The sequence below is a fragment of the Loxodonta africana genome, chromosome 2 (genome assembly GCF_030014295.1).
Source record: "Loxodonta africana isolate mLoxAfr1 chromosome 2, mLoxAfr1.hap2, whole genome shotgun sequence".
Taxonomy (NCBI): domain Eukaryota; kingdom Metazoa; phylum Chordata; class Mammalia; order Proboscidea; family Elephantidae; genus Loxodonta; species Loxodonta africana.
The window spans coordinates 90,724,181-90,740,641 of record NC_087343.1 but is presented as its reverse complement, the minus strand read 5'-3'; positions in this window follow the sequence as shown (position 1 = coordinate 90,740,641).

Sequence of the window (16,461 nt, the reverse complement as noted above, 5' to 3'; positions counted from 1 at the left end):
ACAAACTTTTGAGTAGTATTTTAAAAATAAAAATACACCTAAAATATACGAAAATGAAACAAAAGTTATTTTTCCAACCCCACTGTGAAAACACACATATGTGTGTATGTATATATATATATATATATATATATATACACCACATGCATAAAATCCTTCTATTTAATATATTAAGTAGTTGGAAAGAAAACACAAATACATCCATAAAAGAGGCCTTCTGTGATTCAATATCATTCTTAGCAACAGAGAATCTGTTTTAAGGATTCCTTAGCAAGCCTTCCCATTTCATTGGCTAGTAAATGAGTTAGAGGCCATAGGTAAACCCAGTACGGAGGACAGAATGGGATCAGCATGACTCACTGAGACTCATCAGAGAAGATGACTACAATTGTGGCTGCAGTCACCTTCTCAGGAGTTTTTTGGGCATGAATGAATTGCTAAACAAAATCAGGATTTTTTTTTTTTTTTTTTCCTTTAAGGAAGGACGATGGAAAGATGATTGGACAGCAAATGAAAATACCCAAATGTTAGAGAAGCTAATAGCCAAAAAACCAAACCCGTTGCTGTCCAATCAACTCCAACTCCTAGGGACCTTACCCTCACGTGTCTGTCAGTTTGTCATACTGTGGGGGCTTCTGTGTTGCTGTGATGCTGGAAGCTGTGCCACCATTATTCAGATACCAGAAGGGTCACCCATGGAGGACAGGTTTCAGCTGAGCTTCCAGACTAAGACAGACTAGGAAGAAGGACACGGCAGTCTACTTCTCAAAAGCATTAGCCAGTGAAAACCTTATGAATAGCAGCAGAACATTGTCTGATATAGTGCTGGAAGATGAGCCCCCAGGTTGGAAGGCACTGAAAAGATGACTGGGGAAGAGCTGCCTCCTCAAAGTAGAGTCAACCTTAATGATGTGGATGGAGTAAAGCTTTCGGGACCTTCATTTGCTGATGTGGCATGACTCAAAATGAGAAGAAACAGCTGCAAACATCCATTAATAATCAGAATCTGGAATGTATGAAGTATGAATCTAGGAAAAGTGGAAATTGTCAAAAATGAAATGGAACACATAAACATCGATATCCTAGGCATTAGTGAGCTGAAATGCACTGGTATTGGCAATTTTGAATCAGATAATCATATAGTCTACTATGCTGGGAAGGACAACTTAAAGAAGAATGGTGCTGCATTAATTGTCAAAAAGAACATTTCAAGATCTATCCCGAAGTACAACGCTGTCACTGGTAGGATAATAGCCATACGCCAACAAGGAAGACTAGTTAATATGACTATTATTCAAATTTACGCACTAACCACTACGGCCAAAGATGAAGAAATAGAAGATTTTTATCAGCTGCTGCAGTCTGAATTTCATCAAACATGCAATCAAGATGCATTGATAACTGGTGATTGGAATGTGAAAATGGAAACAAAGAAGAAGGATCAGTAGTTGGAAAATATGGCCTTCGTGATAGAAACAATGCCAGAGATCGAATGATAGAATTTTGGAAGACCAATGATTCTTCACTGCAAATACCTTCTTTCACCAACATAAACGGCGACTATATACACATGGACCTCGCCAAATGGAACACACAGAAATCAAATTGACTATAGCTGTGGAAAGAGACCATGGAAAAGCTCAATATCATCATTCAGAACAAGGCCAGGGGCTGACTGTGGAACAGACCATCAGTTGCTCGTATGCAAGTTCAAGCTGAAACTGAAGAAAATCAGAGCAAGTCCACGAGAGCCAAAATATGACCTTAAGTATATCCCACCTGAATTTAGAAACCATCTTAAGAATAGATTTGATGCATTGAACACCAGTGACCGAAGAACAGACGTGTTGTAGAATGACATCAAGGACATCATCCATGAAGAAAGCAAGAGGTCACTGAAAAGACAAGAAAGAAAGAAAGACCAAGATGGATGTCAGAGGAGACTCTGAAACTTGCTCTTGAACGTCGAGCAGCTAAAGCCAAAGGAAGAATTGATGAAGTAAAAGAACTGAAGAGAAGATTTCAAAGGGCAGCTCAAGAAGTCAAAGTAAAGTATTATAATGACATGTGCAAAGAGCTGGAGATGGAAAACCAAAAGGGAAGAACACGCTCAGCGTTTCTCAAGCTGAAAGAGCTGAAGAAAAAATTCAAGCCTCGAGTTCCAATAGTGAAGGATTCCATGGGGAAAATATCAAATGACGCAGGAAGCATCAAAAGAAGATGGAAGGAATACACAGAGTCATTATACCAGAAAAGAATTAGTCGATATTCAACATTTCAAGAGGCGGCATATGATCAGAAACTGATGGTACTGAAGGAAGAAGTCCAAGCTGCTCTGAAAAAAGGCATTGGCAAAACAACAAGGCTCTGGGAATTGATGGAATATCAATTGAGATGTTTCAACAACCAGATGCAGTGCTGGAGGTGCTCACTCGTCTATGCCAAGAAATATGGAAGACAGCTTCCTGGCAAACTGACTGGAACAGATCCATATTTATGCCTATTCCCAAGAAAGGTGATCCAACTGAATGTGGAAATTATAGGACAATATCATTACTGGGATCATTAATATCACACTCAAGCAAAATTTTGCTGAAGATCATTCAAAAACGGCTGCAGCAGTGTATCAAAAGGGAACTGCCAAAAATTCAGGCTGGTTTCAGAAGAGGACGTGGAACCAGGGATATCATTGCTGTTGTCAGATGGATCCTGGCTGAAAGCAGAGAATACCAGAAGCATATTTACCTGTGTTTTATTGACTATGCAAAGGCATTTGGCTGTGTGGATCATAACAAACTTTGGATAACACTGCGAAGAATGGGAATTCCAGAACACTTAATTGTACTCATGAGGAACCTTTACATAGATTAAGAGGCAGTTGTTCAGACAGAATAAGGGGATACTGATTGGTTTAAAGTCAGAAAAGTTGTGTGTCAGGGTTGTATTCTTTCACCATACCTATTTAATTTGTATGCTGAAGAAATAATCCGAGAAGCTGGACTATATGAAGAAGAACGGGGCATCAGGATTGGAGGAAGACTCATTAACAACCTGCGTTATGCTGATGACACAACCTTGCTTGCTGAAAGTGAAGAGGACTTGAAGCACTTTCTAATGAAGATCAAAGACCACAGCCTTCAGTATGGATTGCGCCTCAACATAAAGAAAACAAAAATCCTCACAACTAGACCAATGAGCAACATCATGATAAATGGAGAAAAGATTGAAGTTGTCAAGGATTTCATTTTACTTGGATCCACAATCAACAGCCACGGAAGCAGCAGTCAAGAAATCAAAAGATGCTTTGCATTGGGCAAATCTGCTGCAAAGGACCTCTTCAAAGTGTTGAAGAGCAAAGATGTCACCCTGAAGACTAAGGTGCGCCAGACCCAAGCCATGGTATTTTTGATCACATCATATGCATGTGAAAGCTGGACAATGAATAAGGAAGACCGAAGAAGAGTTGACACCTTTGAATTGTGGTGTTGGCGAAGAATATTGAATATACCATGGACTGCCAAAAGAACGAACAAATCTATCTTGGAAGAAGTGCAGCCAGAATGCTCCTTAGAGGCAAGGATGGCGAGACTGCGTCTTACATACTTTGGACATGTTGTCTGGAGGGATCAGTCCCTGGAGAAGGACATCATGCTTGGCAGAGTACAGGGTCAGCGGAAAAGAGGAAGACCCTCGATGAGGTGGAGTGACACAGTAGCTGCAGCAGTGAGCTCAAGCATAACAACGATGGTAAGGATGGTGCAGGACCGGGCAGTGTTCAGTTGTGCATAGGGTCGCTATGAGTCGGAAACAATTCTACGGCACCTAACAACAACAACTGCGACTGTATAGGACAGAGTGGAACTGCCCCATAAGGTTTCCAAGGAGCAGCTGGTGTATTCAAACTGCTGACCTTTTGGTTGACAGTCAAGCTCTTAACCACAGCACCACCCGGGCTGCAAAGAAGCTAACAGATTTTATTAATTCACTGTGACTATCTCAGCTTTATAACATCCTATGAGCAGAAAATATGTGAAAGTTGGTTCCATAGTGACGTCCTGAAGATAAGAGTATATGGTTTAAAAAAGGCTAAATAAGTACTTCAGTGATTTTTTTTGTTTGTTTGATATCATAAAACCAGTCGCCCTCAAGTCAGTTCTGACTCATGGTGCCTCCACATGTTGCAGAGATCAACTGTGCTCTGTAGGGTTATTAAGTTGTGACCGTTTGGGAGCAGATCACCTGGCCTTTCTTCTGAAGTATTTCTGGGCGAGTTTGTTGAGTCCTTAACTATTTGTGCCACTCAGGGACACCCTTGACATCATACTATGAGTTTGGGTTTTAAAAATGAGTCACCGAGAGAGGGTCCATGTAGGGTGTGTAATTTTTTTTTTTTTAAGAAGTGAATGATAAAGATAATAGGTGATATAAGACGATGCATGCTAGAAGCATGAAAATCATATTTAAAACATTGAGATACATCAAGAGAAACATTATTTAGGACTTTGGTATAAATGATTAACATGCTTGACTGCTAACAGAAAGGTTGGAGGTTCGAGTCTACTCAGAGTCAACTTGGAAGAAAGAGTTTTTGAGCTATTTCCAAAATATTAGCCTTGAAAACCCCTGGACACAGTACTACTCTGACACACATTGGGTTGCTGTGAGTTGGAGGTGACTTAACGCCAGCTGTTTTTTTGTTTCTTAATTAAGAAAATGACAATAATATTAGAGAAAACCAGTTGGATTCTAACTACATGTGCCTCAGATTAAGTTGATAACACTTTAAAAACAAATGTTGATAGGAGAGAAAAACTTTATGATACCAAATTTTAGTAGGGCAATCTTGAATAACGGCAATAACAGTGAATAAGGTAGGACTTTCAGGGAGGGAACATTTTTGATATGTTGAGGGTATTGGCAAGATATTCAGGAAGCTGCATTTAATAAGTAAATAGAAATGTGCATCATAAACATTAAAAAAAAAAAAGGTTGCCTTCGAGTCAATTCCGATTCATAGTGACCCTATAGGACGTAGTAGAACTGCTCTATAGAGTTTCCAAGAAGCGCCTAATGGATTTGTACTGCCAACCTTTATGGTTAGCAGCTGTAGCTCTTAACCACTATGCTACCAGGGTTTCCATCAGAAACATAGGTTATGTGAAATTAAGAGATTATCAAAGCAGCATGGGAGATCATCTGGAGAAAGTATATTGAATGGGCATCAATGAGAGCCACCTGTACCTCTGTTCGGGTTTTGACAGTTTTGTCTTCCTTCACTACCAGTGAACACATCTGACCAGTCAACGTGCTGGATTCTAGCAATTATATCTTTTCCAAGTTTCAAGATTTTTGAAGACAAAAAAACCATATAGGAATGTTAATATTAACCAGTACTGCATCTAGAATAGAAGATAGTAGTCTTCAAATGAGGTGACTGCATCTCCTTTGTTGCAAGAACTCTGGGACATCTATTCTATTAGCTTGAATGTTACATATTCCTGGTTCTCAACTGTGTTCTAAAGAACTCTAAAGAGCTGCTGAGTAAATAATTTCACCTTAATTGACATAATTTACATTGTGTGATAATGTCACCTGCCTATTTTAAGGACGAAACTTTTCAAAAATGTTATTGCAGGCAGCATAGACTACAGGTATTGAGTGGTTAAAGGAAAAATAAAATGATAAATGTTTAACATATTATATTTTCTGCAATTTTTTGTAAAATATATATGCCTATGCTATAAAATATTAGGATATTCCTCTAAGACAATTAATATTGGAAGCAAGTAAAAGTAAATTTTATGGCTTAAGGTTTAAAGTTTATCTCAGAGCAATAGCTTCAGAGTTCATTCAGCCTTCATGGCTATTGAAAGCCTGGAGTCTATGAGAATTTGAAATTCTGTTCTACATTTTCCCCCTTTTGACTAGAATTTCTCTATAGAATCCTTGATTGAAATGCTCAATAATGGCAGCCTGGCACCATCCAGCTCTTCTGGTCTTGTGGCAAAAGAGGGAGTTGTTCATGGAGGCAATTAGCCACACATTCCATATCCTCCTACTATTCCTGACTCTCCTTCTTCCTTTGTTGCTCCAGGTGAATAGAGATAAATTGTTGTTCTTTGGATGACCACTTGCAAGGTTTCAAGACACCAGACACTATGCAATGAACTAAGAGGTAGAACAGAAGCACAAAACATGTTATTAGGCCAATTAACTGGGATGTCCCATGAAATCATGACCCTAAATCTCCAAACCAAGGAATAAAATTCCATTAGGTGTTTGTATATAAGCAGTCTCAGCAGATACTTTTTTTTTTTTTTTGTAAATATAACTATCATACAACTTTTGCCAGTTCAACTTTTTACAGGTGTTATGACTTATTGACGGCAATTACAATAATTGGCTGTGCAATGCTACCCTTAAAGCAAAAATATCTCCTGAAATTGTCTTAAATCCAAACAATAGTTTAGCTTAACTTAAAAAAAAAAATTCTGCCTTGAGCACTATGCTTTTTTAAGGACTATCTATATCAAATTGACAATAGCAACTCAAAAGATTAGATAGAGACCTTAGAGGACAGTGAGCTTATATTAACTTAGGGGGAGGAAAAACTCAAAAAAGGAGGGTAAGAATGGTTGCACAACTTGAAAAATGTAATCAGTGTCACTGAATTATACATGTAGAAAGTGTTGCATTGGTGTATGTTCTGCTATGTATATTCTCAACAACAGAATAAATAAAATTTCAAAAATAAATTTTACAGTAGGTATTTTTTATAAGGTAAAAACTGTATCTAGAAATAGGTGAAAATGAACACAAACAATATTCTTACCCCAGGGTGAATAAATGTATAAAAACTCATATGAATAAAATCTCATATGCACAAAATCATTTTATATAAGATAGAAAACTGAGTGAGAATACAATATATCTTCCTAATTTTTTATGCCATTCCTAAATAAAAGTACTTGGACATAGGCTTAACCTTGGTTTAAAAAATCCAAAAATTATTCAAGTAATATGAATCAGCAAAAATAGATACTTAGTAAATATTCCTTAGAACTTCACTCATTCCCATTTTGGAATTGAGCAGAAACCTAAAGGAAAGATGGGGATAGCTAAATAAAAGGAGAGATCATTATTGTTCCAGAAATGACTGTCAGAAATGACCCCATGCATGCGATAGAATAATGAGTTTATGAGATTGAAATAAATATACTTGGAATTCAGGGAATGGAAAAAGCAGAGAATAGCATGAGACTACAAAGGGAAATAAAGGCCAGACCTGAAGAGTCCTATTGTTACATTAATTGATTTTGTTCTTTATTCGAAGAGGAATAGGAAGTCATTGAAATATTTTAAGCCAAGGGATAACATGCAAGACTTACACTTGGAAGACACTATCAGTTGCATTCTGAAGTAGTTGGAGAGAGTCAAGGAACCTTCTGGGGAATCAGAGTGATGGCAGTAGACATGGAGAAAAGGAATCAATTTATGAAATATTCTAGTAACACAGCCCAGGTATTAGTAATGGATCATCCCTGAGGAGTGTCGGACAGCCATGTGCAGTGACAGCAACTAGTTTTCTGGCTTCTGGGAAAGAATGAATAGTGTCATTCATTAAGATGGAGAAATAAAACTAGAAATGAGAGAGGTTTAGAAGGAAAGATTATAAATTATCTTTTGGACCTTTGATTTTGAGATTTATTTCTAAAATAGAACAGCTAGGTTTAGGAGAAAGAGCCCACTAAGGACAATTATAGGTTCATCTTCATCTACATAGTCACTGAATTTAGAAGTTTACCACTTTGATATTCTTCCCTTCTCATTAATTTCTGTGCAAACTCAAACACATATAGCTGCAATTACCACAATCATGCAGATCACTCACAAAGTTGTAGTTCAAGTTAATAGTTCTCATTTCATTATGTATTTCTTCCTTAGGCAGTCTCTCAAATACATAGACTCAATTACTGCAAACAACCAGATGACTCTAAAGTTATAGTTAAAATCCGCACTGTTCTTTTCATAATGAGACCCGGATATGTCCAATTGTTTCTTGACGTTTCCTCTTAATTTTCTCAAAGACACCAAAACAAATTTTAAGAAGAATAACAAGACAACCTCAAGAGGAGAGAATGAAACTTTACTGACAGGCCAATTTAGAGAACTAACAACCACCCTAGATATTGATGTAGGCCTTATTAGTAAATTTCAAGAACAATATTCATGATTGATTACTATAGAACATAGATTTGATTGGATTGTATAATGAATAAAAGGCAAATAAATGGAGACAATGAGTATAGGAGGGTACTTCATACTTTTTAACAAAAGAAAACAGAAAATGTACAAAAGACAATCGAAAATACACAATTGTAAGAAGGGAGGTTGATTATACAATGGAAAGGGAATATTTAAAAGTATAAAGTTCCTAAGAAAGTAAAAGAGGGAAAGAATGGAAGCAGCATGGAGGGACTGAAACACAGATTGCTTGGCACCAGACCCAGGTTTTCTGATTTAGTAAGTCTGAGTGAGATCAATAAGTTCCATTTACAATCAGCTCAAAGGTGATATAACTATTGCTGGTCCAGAACCATACTGTGAGAATCACTGCTGTGGAGAGCAGAAGAGTGAATTAAGCAAACATTATAGTAACACTATTGGGCAAAACTGGGTGCTAATTTGACACTGTGATCATAAATTTTTAGTTTTACCAATCTGATATTGGCTGCTATGGTACTTGATCATTAAAAGCATATACATATTGGATACAGTCAGATTTAGGTACAAAACAAAAAGAGAGGGGAAATATGTTCATGAATTGTTAAAAATGTTAAAATAATAGATATTTAAACCTTAATAAAAACATTTTAAATTATTCTGTGATAATACATTATGGATAAATACAGATTTTTTTTTCTTTTACATTTGTACATTAACCAGCATATTTAGGAAATAATGCCTTAAATAAAACATATCAAAGCATGCCAAAAGGAAAGTGGTTTCGGGAAAGACAAGGTTTATTGTCATTTCAAACTACAGTTAAAGTTCTGTTCTAGTCACTTGTTTCAGAAATTTCTTTTACAGTCTTCTTTGGGACCTTTTAAGAGATTATAGGTTTTATTTATTTATATTAATGTCACATCACATTTCACTGGGTTTTGAATATTTTTAAGCTATTCGTTATTTTTATTTTACATTAATTGAACTACAAATACTTTTGTTAAAAAATATGAAAGGTTTTACAATTTCTCATATATATGCATGTTCCTAAAACCTTTCTAATCTGGTATCTAAAGTTGAGTAAATCATTAAAGAAATATCTATAGTGAATTTATATAAGCCATTATATTTTTATCCATTAGCAGAATTTTAAAGTTGTTTCTGGCAGAAAAACTTATTCTTTCCTTTTTAAGAGGGAGAATTCACTAGAGTCCTTCCTTGAAATTAACGTAAGTCCGTTTTCAAACAGTGCATTCCCAAGCCAGAGGAATGAAGTCCACCAAGTAGGCAAGCAAAAATTTAAGTTCTGCCACCAACTATAGGTTCAGCCACAGCTGTTGCCCTTTCATCTACTCTGTTCATTGAGTTCCATGTAATGTTTTCATATAGGAAATAAAAATTGATTCAGATGCTAAAATATAAGATTAAAACTGTGTGAGAGACCATCTTGTAACTGAGTAGTGATTAACGGTAACGTTTACCAGAGTTTGCTTAAAAGAAACACTTATGTATGAGTCGGAATCAACTTGATGGCAATGGGTTTGTTTTTTTTTGTTTGTTTTAGTAAGCATATATACACTTAGTAGCTGCATTACAATGAGCATATGTTATTTTATCCTTCCTTAGTTTCCTCACCTGTAATGTGGAAATACTAATATGTCATAAGAGTTAATACTTTTAAAGTTTTCAGTGTAGTTAATGGCACATAATATACTCTCAGTGAGTCCCTGAGTGGTGCAGATAGTTAAGGCACTCGGCTGCCTTAGGCTCCAAAAGTATGGAGATTTGAGTTCACCCACAGATGCCTCCGTAGAAAGGTCTAGCTATCTACTATTTCTACTTCCAAAAAAGTGGCCATTAAAAACCTTATGGAATACAGCTGTACTCTGACACACATGGGATAGTCATGAATTGGAATCAACTCAACGGCGATTGTTTTTAAGTGTTAACAACAATGACAAGTGTGTTAGATATAGAAGCCCTTTTCAATCAGAACTTCCTTAAGCAAATCATTACATTAAAAGGTAAAAGGAAGGCTAACTTCCAGGTAGAGCTTTTGTCACCAAAATTCTATTTCTGGATATATATATATATGTAGCGGAAAGTGGCTATTAGCTACTTATACGTGTGGTGATGTTGTTGGGTGCGCTGAGTCAATTTGCCACTCATAGTGACGACATGTGATGAAGGAGAACTACCCCATAGGATTTTCTAGGCTAAAAAAAAAAAAAAAAAAATTTTTTTTTTTTTTTTTAATGTTTACAGAAGCAAATTGCTAAGTCTTTCTCCCAGGGAGCCACTGGGTGGATTTCAACAGCCAACCTTTTGGCTGGCAGCCTAGTGCTTAGCTGTTATGCCACAGGAGTGCCTACTTATATGTGGGTGATTCTTATCGCTGTTATTAGCATTAATATTTATCACAGTTGCCTGGTATCTGGTATCAGTTTTAATAAATGCTTTAAAAAGAATGAACAAAAGTTTAAAAAATGTAAGAAGACCAGCTTGCATTCACTGTAAAACATAGTTCACATTAATATGTATGAAACTATTTCACAGGTTTTCTATTGACTTTAAATTCACTAATGGAAAATTATATGGTTCTATATGAAGCCTAGAAACAAGGCCATAGGACAATTTGGGGATTTTTACTAGCAAACTTTAATAAAAATAGGCTCTAAAGTCACACAAATAAAATTATTCTTCAATATTTGTTGTATCCCTAATATAAAATGTGAAACCAATTATTTTTCTTAAGAATAACCGAGTTTGTTTCTCAGTTGGTTATTTTCTGATAAATAATGAAGAGTTTTAAGGAGAATTATGTTGTCAAGATTAGATGTATAAAATTGTTTTCAGAAAGAAAATTTTGTAAATATATGAATAATTTATAAACATTGACATTGAGGAGACTGTAACACCATTCTTTGTACAACATATGATGTTACTGTTGAATTTACAGGCAAATAAGAAAGATAACTGTTAGTATATGAGTTAACACTTAAAGTCTCTAATAGCGGAGAAGTTCTACTGAATTCCAGGCCAAGTATTAGATTAGAAAACCCTGGTGGTGTAGTGGCTAAGAGTTTGGCTGCTAACCAGAAGGTCTGCAGTTCAAATCTACCAGGCATTCCTGGGAAACCCCATGGGGACAGTTCTACTCTGTCCTGTAGGGTCACTATGAGTCAGAATGGATACTATGGGTATGTTTGTTTTTTTTTTTTCTTTAGTATTAGATTGAGGAGCCCTAGTGGTGCAATGGTTAAAGTGCTCAGCTGCTAAACAAAAGGTCTGCAGTTCAAACCAACTAGCCCCTCTGTGGGGGAAAGACATGGTCCTCTTCTGTAAAGATTTACAGCCTTGGAAACCTATGAGGCAGTCCTACTCTGCCCTATAGGGTTTCTATGAGTCCCAATCAACTCCAAGGCAGTGGAAGTCTTAGATTTAGTGTTTTTCTTTTTTTTTTTCTCCCCAGATGTACCTGCAGTTGACCAGTGCCTAAAGGATAAATCATATTAGCCAAATTCAAAAGAGATTGACTTCAAACCAGAATACTTCACTTTTTTAAATGATACGTAGAACTGCCAATCATACAAAAATACTCACATGTTAGAAGCCATTGTGAGATGGCTTCTAATGAGATCCCTCATGAGCACATGTTTGGTTGTCTTTGTTTTAGCTACACTTCGTAATGACAATAATAGTAACATAAGAAGCAATATCTGTGGCAGAGACTGTTAGTGATCACTGAAAATCTATGTGCTTATCCACATTCCCAGCCACCCTTGCAGTTATTTTCAAGCTGAGTTACTTGTTATTTCTTTGAAAATGAACAGAAGTGACATGTGTCAGAAAGGAGGTAAATGTGCTTTCTTCATATTTATCTTCCTTGTTGGAAACAAATGTGGAGGCCACCCATTGAAACAGTAGAGGCACATGAGAACAGTCGGGATCCCTCAGTACGACACTGGAGAACTGTTAGACTCACATTTGATTAGTTGTAAGTGAGATAGAATTTCATGAAACTACTGAGATTCGAAGGTTTGTTAATCACAATAAAACTAGAGTTACTGGTTATTTAGTCGTATCAGACACAGCATGATATATCTTCTCCTCCTCCACCTGTAGATATACGATACCGACATACTTTCTCCCTGTATTCTAGTAACCTTCATAAAATTGAGGACTTTACATTTTAAGCCACCAGTTTGTTTATGGTGTGTTATTTCTTTAATTATTTAATCCCACCCATTGAACATTGTTTATTTCCTTTTGGATTGCTTAAAATTTTACTCTTGAATAGTTAGCTTTCTTTCAAGAGTTTGTTTCTTTGCTGTCATTTCCACATACCTACCATATCTCAAAAAAGAAAAAGCAAAGAAGAAGAAAAGTAAATAAATATTAGGATATTTACTCATTTGCTTTAATGATAAATTACTGTATTCAGTATTACTTAATGGCATATCCCAAATAATATTTATCTGCATAGGATTTAGATTGGAATTATATTATATTCAAAAGATTGGGTGATTAAACTCATGACAGTACTAGTGCAAATATGTTTATGGGCAATAATCACAACATTGAATTGTGAGTGTTTTTTTCACTCAAGTACTTTGACATTTTGCCTTAAGACTCACTTTATTGTATTATTTGGTCTGAATGACTATTACTGCTGTATAACATGGTGTCTTACTGAAACTCTCCAAATGTGTAGGCCTACCATTTAACTTGTTTGTTTTTCTCAATCCAAAAAATTATTTTTAGAATTAACATTTTCCAAAACTGGAAATTTGGAACACATTTTTCCTAAAACATCAATATGTATAAAAATTTCACTGGCCATGAGGGATAGTTCATAAATATAGATTTTATGTTTCAAAAAATGTATAAACATAAGAATATTTATAGTTTATAACAGAATAAATTGAAAAATGACTCTCTCCCTTCAATTTTAGGGACCCCTGTGTTAATATATTTATATATACACACACACACAAATACTTACACAAAGATACATAAAAAAATACATACATAAATATATAAAAATTCAGACACACTCAATGATTCAGCATGTTTCAATTAATGAAAAGACATGATATCAACAAAAAATTCAAAGCAGAGACTCTAGAAACATCAAACTGTTTCTCTACTTCTCAGGAAGTAATACATGTTAGTGGTGAAACCACTTCAATGAGTTTCAAAATTCTCCATGAATGAGCTGTCTAGGACAAGGATCTATATCTTTTTCAATTTTTAACAAGAGAATGAATGTCTAGAATAATATAAACTTCAGGGAGGAAAGAACTACTATACTCTTTATTATTTTTGACCTGGGGACTTCCATATGCATTGCTTCAGACTACCTTTAAAACATTTATATGCAGAAAGTTCCATTACTTCATTATTTTACTTCATTTCTAGTTTCAATTCAATATTCTTCCAAATATGCATCACGTCATGCTGCCTATTATTTTATCACTATTGCATGATCTAGTGAAAAAACTGTTAGCACTGGGAATGCAGCATTAGAGTGGCAGAATATGTAACATAGAAAGGAAATTGGGAGAATCCATAAAGTGGATATTTAACTACAGAAAAGGGAATTATGGGAGAGAACACAAAGCCATTGAACTGATATTAGAAATAGTATGTACATGCATAATTATGGAGTATGGAGAATTTCCAGAGTAGTCTATGATCCAAATAAATAGGCTAATAACTGCTCTTGGTGAAGTCAGACAATTTTGTTTTGGATTTGGGCTTAATTTTCCCCAATCTTGTCCATACCAGCTTAGTCAATAAAGCTGTTGTCCATCATAGTTCCAAGCATCAGAGATTACATGCAATGATGGAGACATAATACCATGATTCTCTGTTGAAGAAAACAATACTTTAATTCATAGGAAAATGTTTCAGTTACTTTATATCACCTGAATTCATCTTTAGAGAACACCTACTGTCATTACCTTAAGAGTCCACCTGTATAGAAACTTACAATTAAGCATGTGATAAGGAATTTTTGAAAAATTAAATAGATTTTGTTTTGTACACAAGGCACTTGCAGGTGTGTTTGATCTCTTGTCCACACACAGGTATGCCTTTTGCAAAGATGACCAGCATCGTGGACATAAACTCCTTGAGGCAGCCTTTGACAATGGTACCTGACTGCATGTCCCACCTGGCACCTACATCAAAAAATGAGAGTCGCAACTGTACGACCTGTTGTTAAATCTAGTTGTTAAAGGCAAGAAAGGTTCCGGTTTTTTTATGCTCAAAAAAAAAAAAAAAAAAAAGTTTAAGTATAAATGAATAGGCAATCATGTATGTGTGCTACTTTTATTCCAAATTTTTTTGTTAAATGAATAAAAAAAGTCAATATATAAAATGAAAAAGAGGAAATATAACAGCATAAAAAATGACATACATCAGAGAAGCAGAGCCAACGTGCTACTCTAGACAGAAGCACCACACCATATCTTTACAGAAAGGATTGAAAAAGCTAAGTAAAACAGATATAGACGTCAGCCCCGGAACCGTGTCATATGAAGGGATAAAGGCCTCAGCCAAGCACCAAATGGAATAAGAAACTGACAGAGAACAGGAGAGCTATAGAGTGGAGGTCTCCTACCAGCTAAGGTAGCACAGACTTATCATCTTGGACCCCCCAGCATCAAGAACAGCAAACAGGTAGCACAGGAAGGCAACTTCACAAAGCTCCCAGCAGGAGAGAGAGTATGTGATAACCAGGGATACACACTTTCCACCCCCTCACCCTTTGTCCGTCTTCATGGTCTCTGCTGCTTTCCAGTGGGCTGCAGTCACTGGGGCCGGAGAAAAGCCAGTTCCTTGCCACTCCAATTGGCCTCACTACCACTGGCCAGCTCCTTCAGTGCTATTTTGTTTTTTGTGTTTTTTTAGGGGGGAGGGAGACTTCTTTTTATTTCTTCTCTCTCTCACCTCCTGCCTTTCCTTTCTCCACCCAGCTGGCATTGTATGCCCTCTCAACTCCTTCTTGACAGGCAAGCCATGCCACTCAGCTGAGGAGCCCTTCCCCAGTCTGCACCACCATGCTAGTGTGTTCACTTGGGGCATTTTTTTTTTCTCAGTTTCTTGACTCTCTCTAACTTCCTTTCTTCCTACCACCTGACCATGTGTGCTATCTCCACCACTTTTTGACAGGCTGTGCACACCACTCAGCTGGGTAGATGCCATCACATGTCTTCCCCAATTCATGCCCAGCATGCTGGCGGGCTCCCTCGGGGCATTTTTCTTGGTTTCTTGACTGTCTCTACCTTTGCCTTTCCTTTCTTCTGATCAGCTGGCCATGTGTGCCATTCCTGCCACTTTTTGACAGGCTGTGCCACACCACTTGGCTGGGGAGCCACCAGTGCGTGACTTCCACAGTCTGTGTTCCCATGCTGGTGAGCTCCCTTGGGACATTTTTTTCCCCCCAGGTCTACTTTCCTTTTTCCCAAGCATCTGGCCACATGTGCCTTTTTTTTTTTTTCTCCTTTTTAATTTTTTGGTTTCTTATATTTCTGGCCCTTCCTTCCTTTCCTTTCTCCCACCCACCTAGCCCTGTGTGTTGTCTCTGCCCCTTCTGGATGGGCTTTGCCACACTGGCTGGCTAGAAAACCACCAGCTTAAGGTGTCCCTGGGTTAGCACCACTAAACCAGCAGGCTTTTTAAGCACCATTTTTTTTTTTTTTTGGCTCCTGTTTATACTTCTACTTTCTGTTCTTTCCCACATCACCTTAGCTCCACACATCACATCCTCCCCCTTCCCTCCTGCCTATCTGCACCAGCCACTGAGCACCACAACCCCAAGCAGCATAAGTGTGGACCACTAGACCTTGCCCTGAACTGTCCCCCAGGCCCTATCCCTTCCATCGGACCTTCCCTGATGCACCATAGCTGAGCAACTGGCCCTGCCCATCTGGACAAGGTGGTGAAAAGTATCGTGCCCACTGACGAGCAAACAACAAAGAAAGCTCAGCCTGGCTGCCCAGACATAGCCAAATACAGCAAAAAAATTAGGATGAAACAAATAAATCTTTAATCAATAAATGAAGAAAATAATTTCTGAATGCTCCAAAGACAGCACACCACATCAAAACACATTTTTTTTTTTTTTTTAAAAAGGACAGGATGTATCCAGAAACCATCCAAAATGAAACACCAGATGACCTTTCGGTAGAAGAAAAGGCACTGAAACTACCTGATAGGGAATTCAAA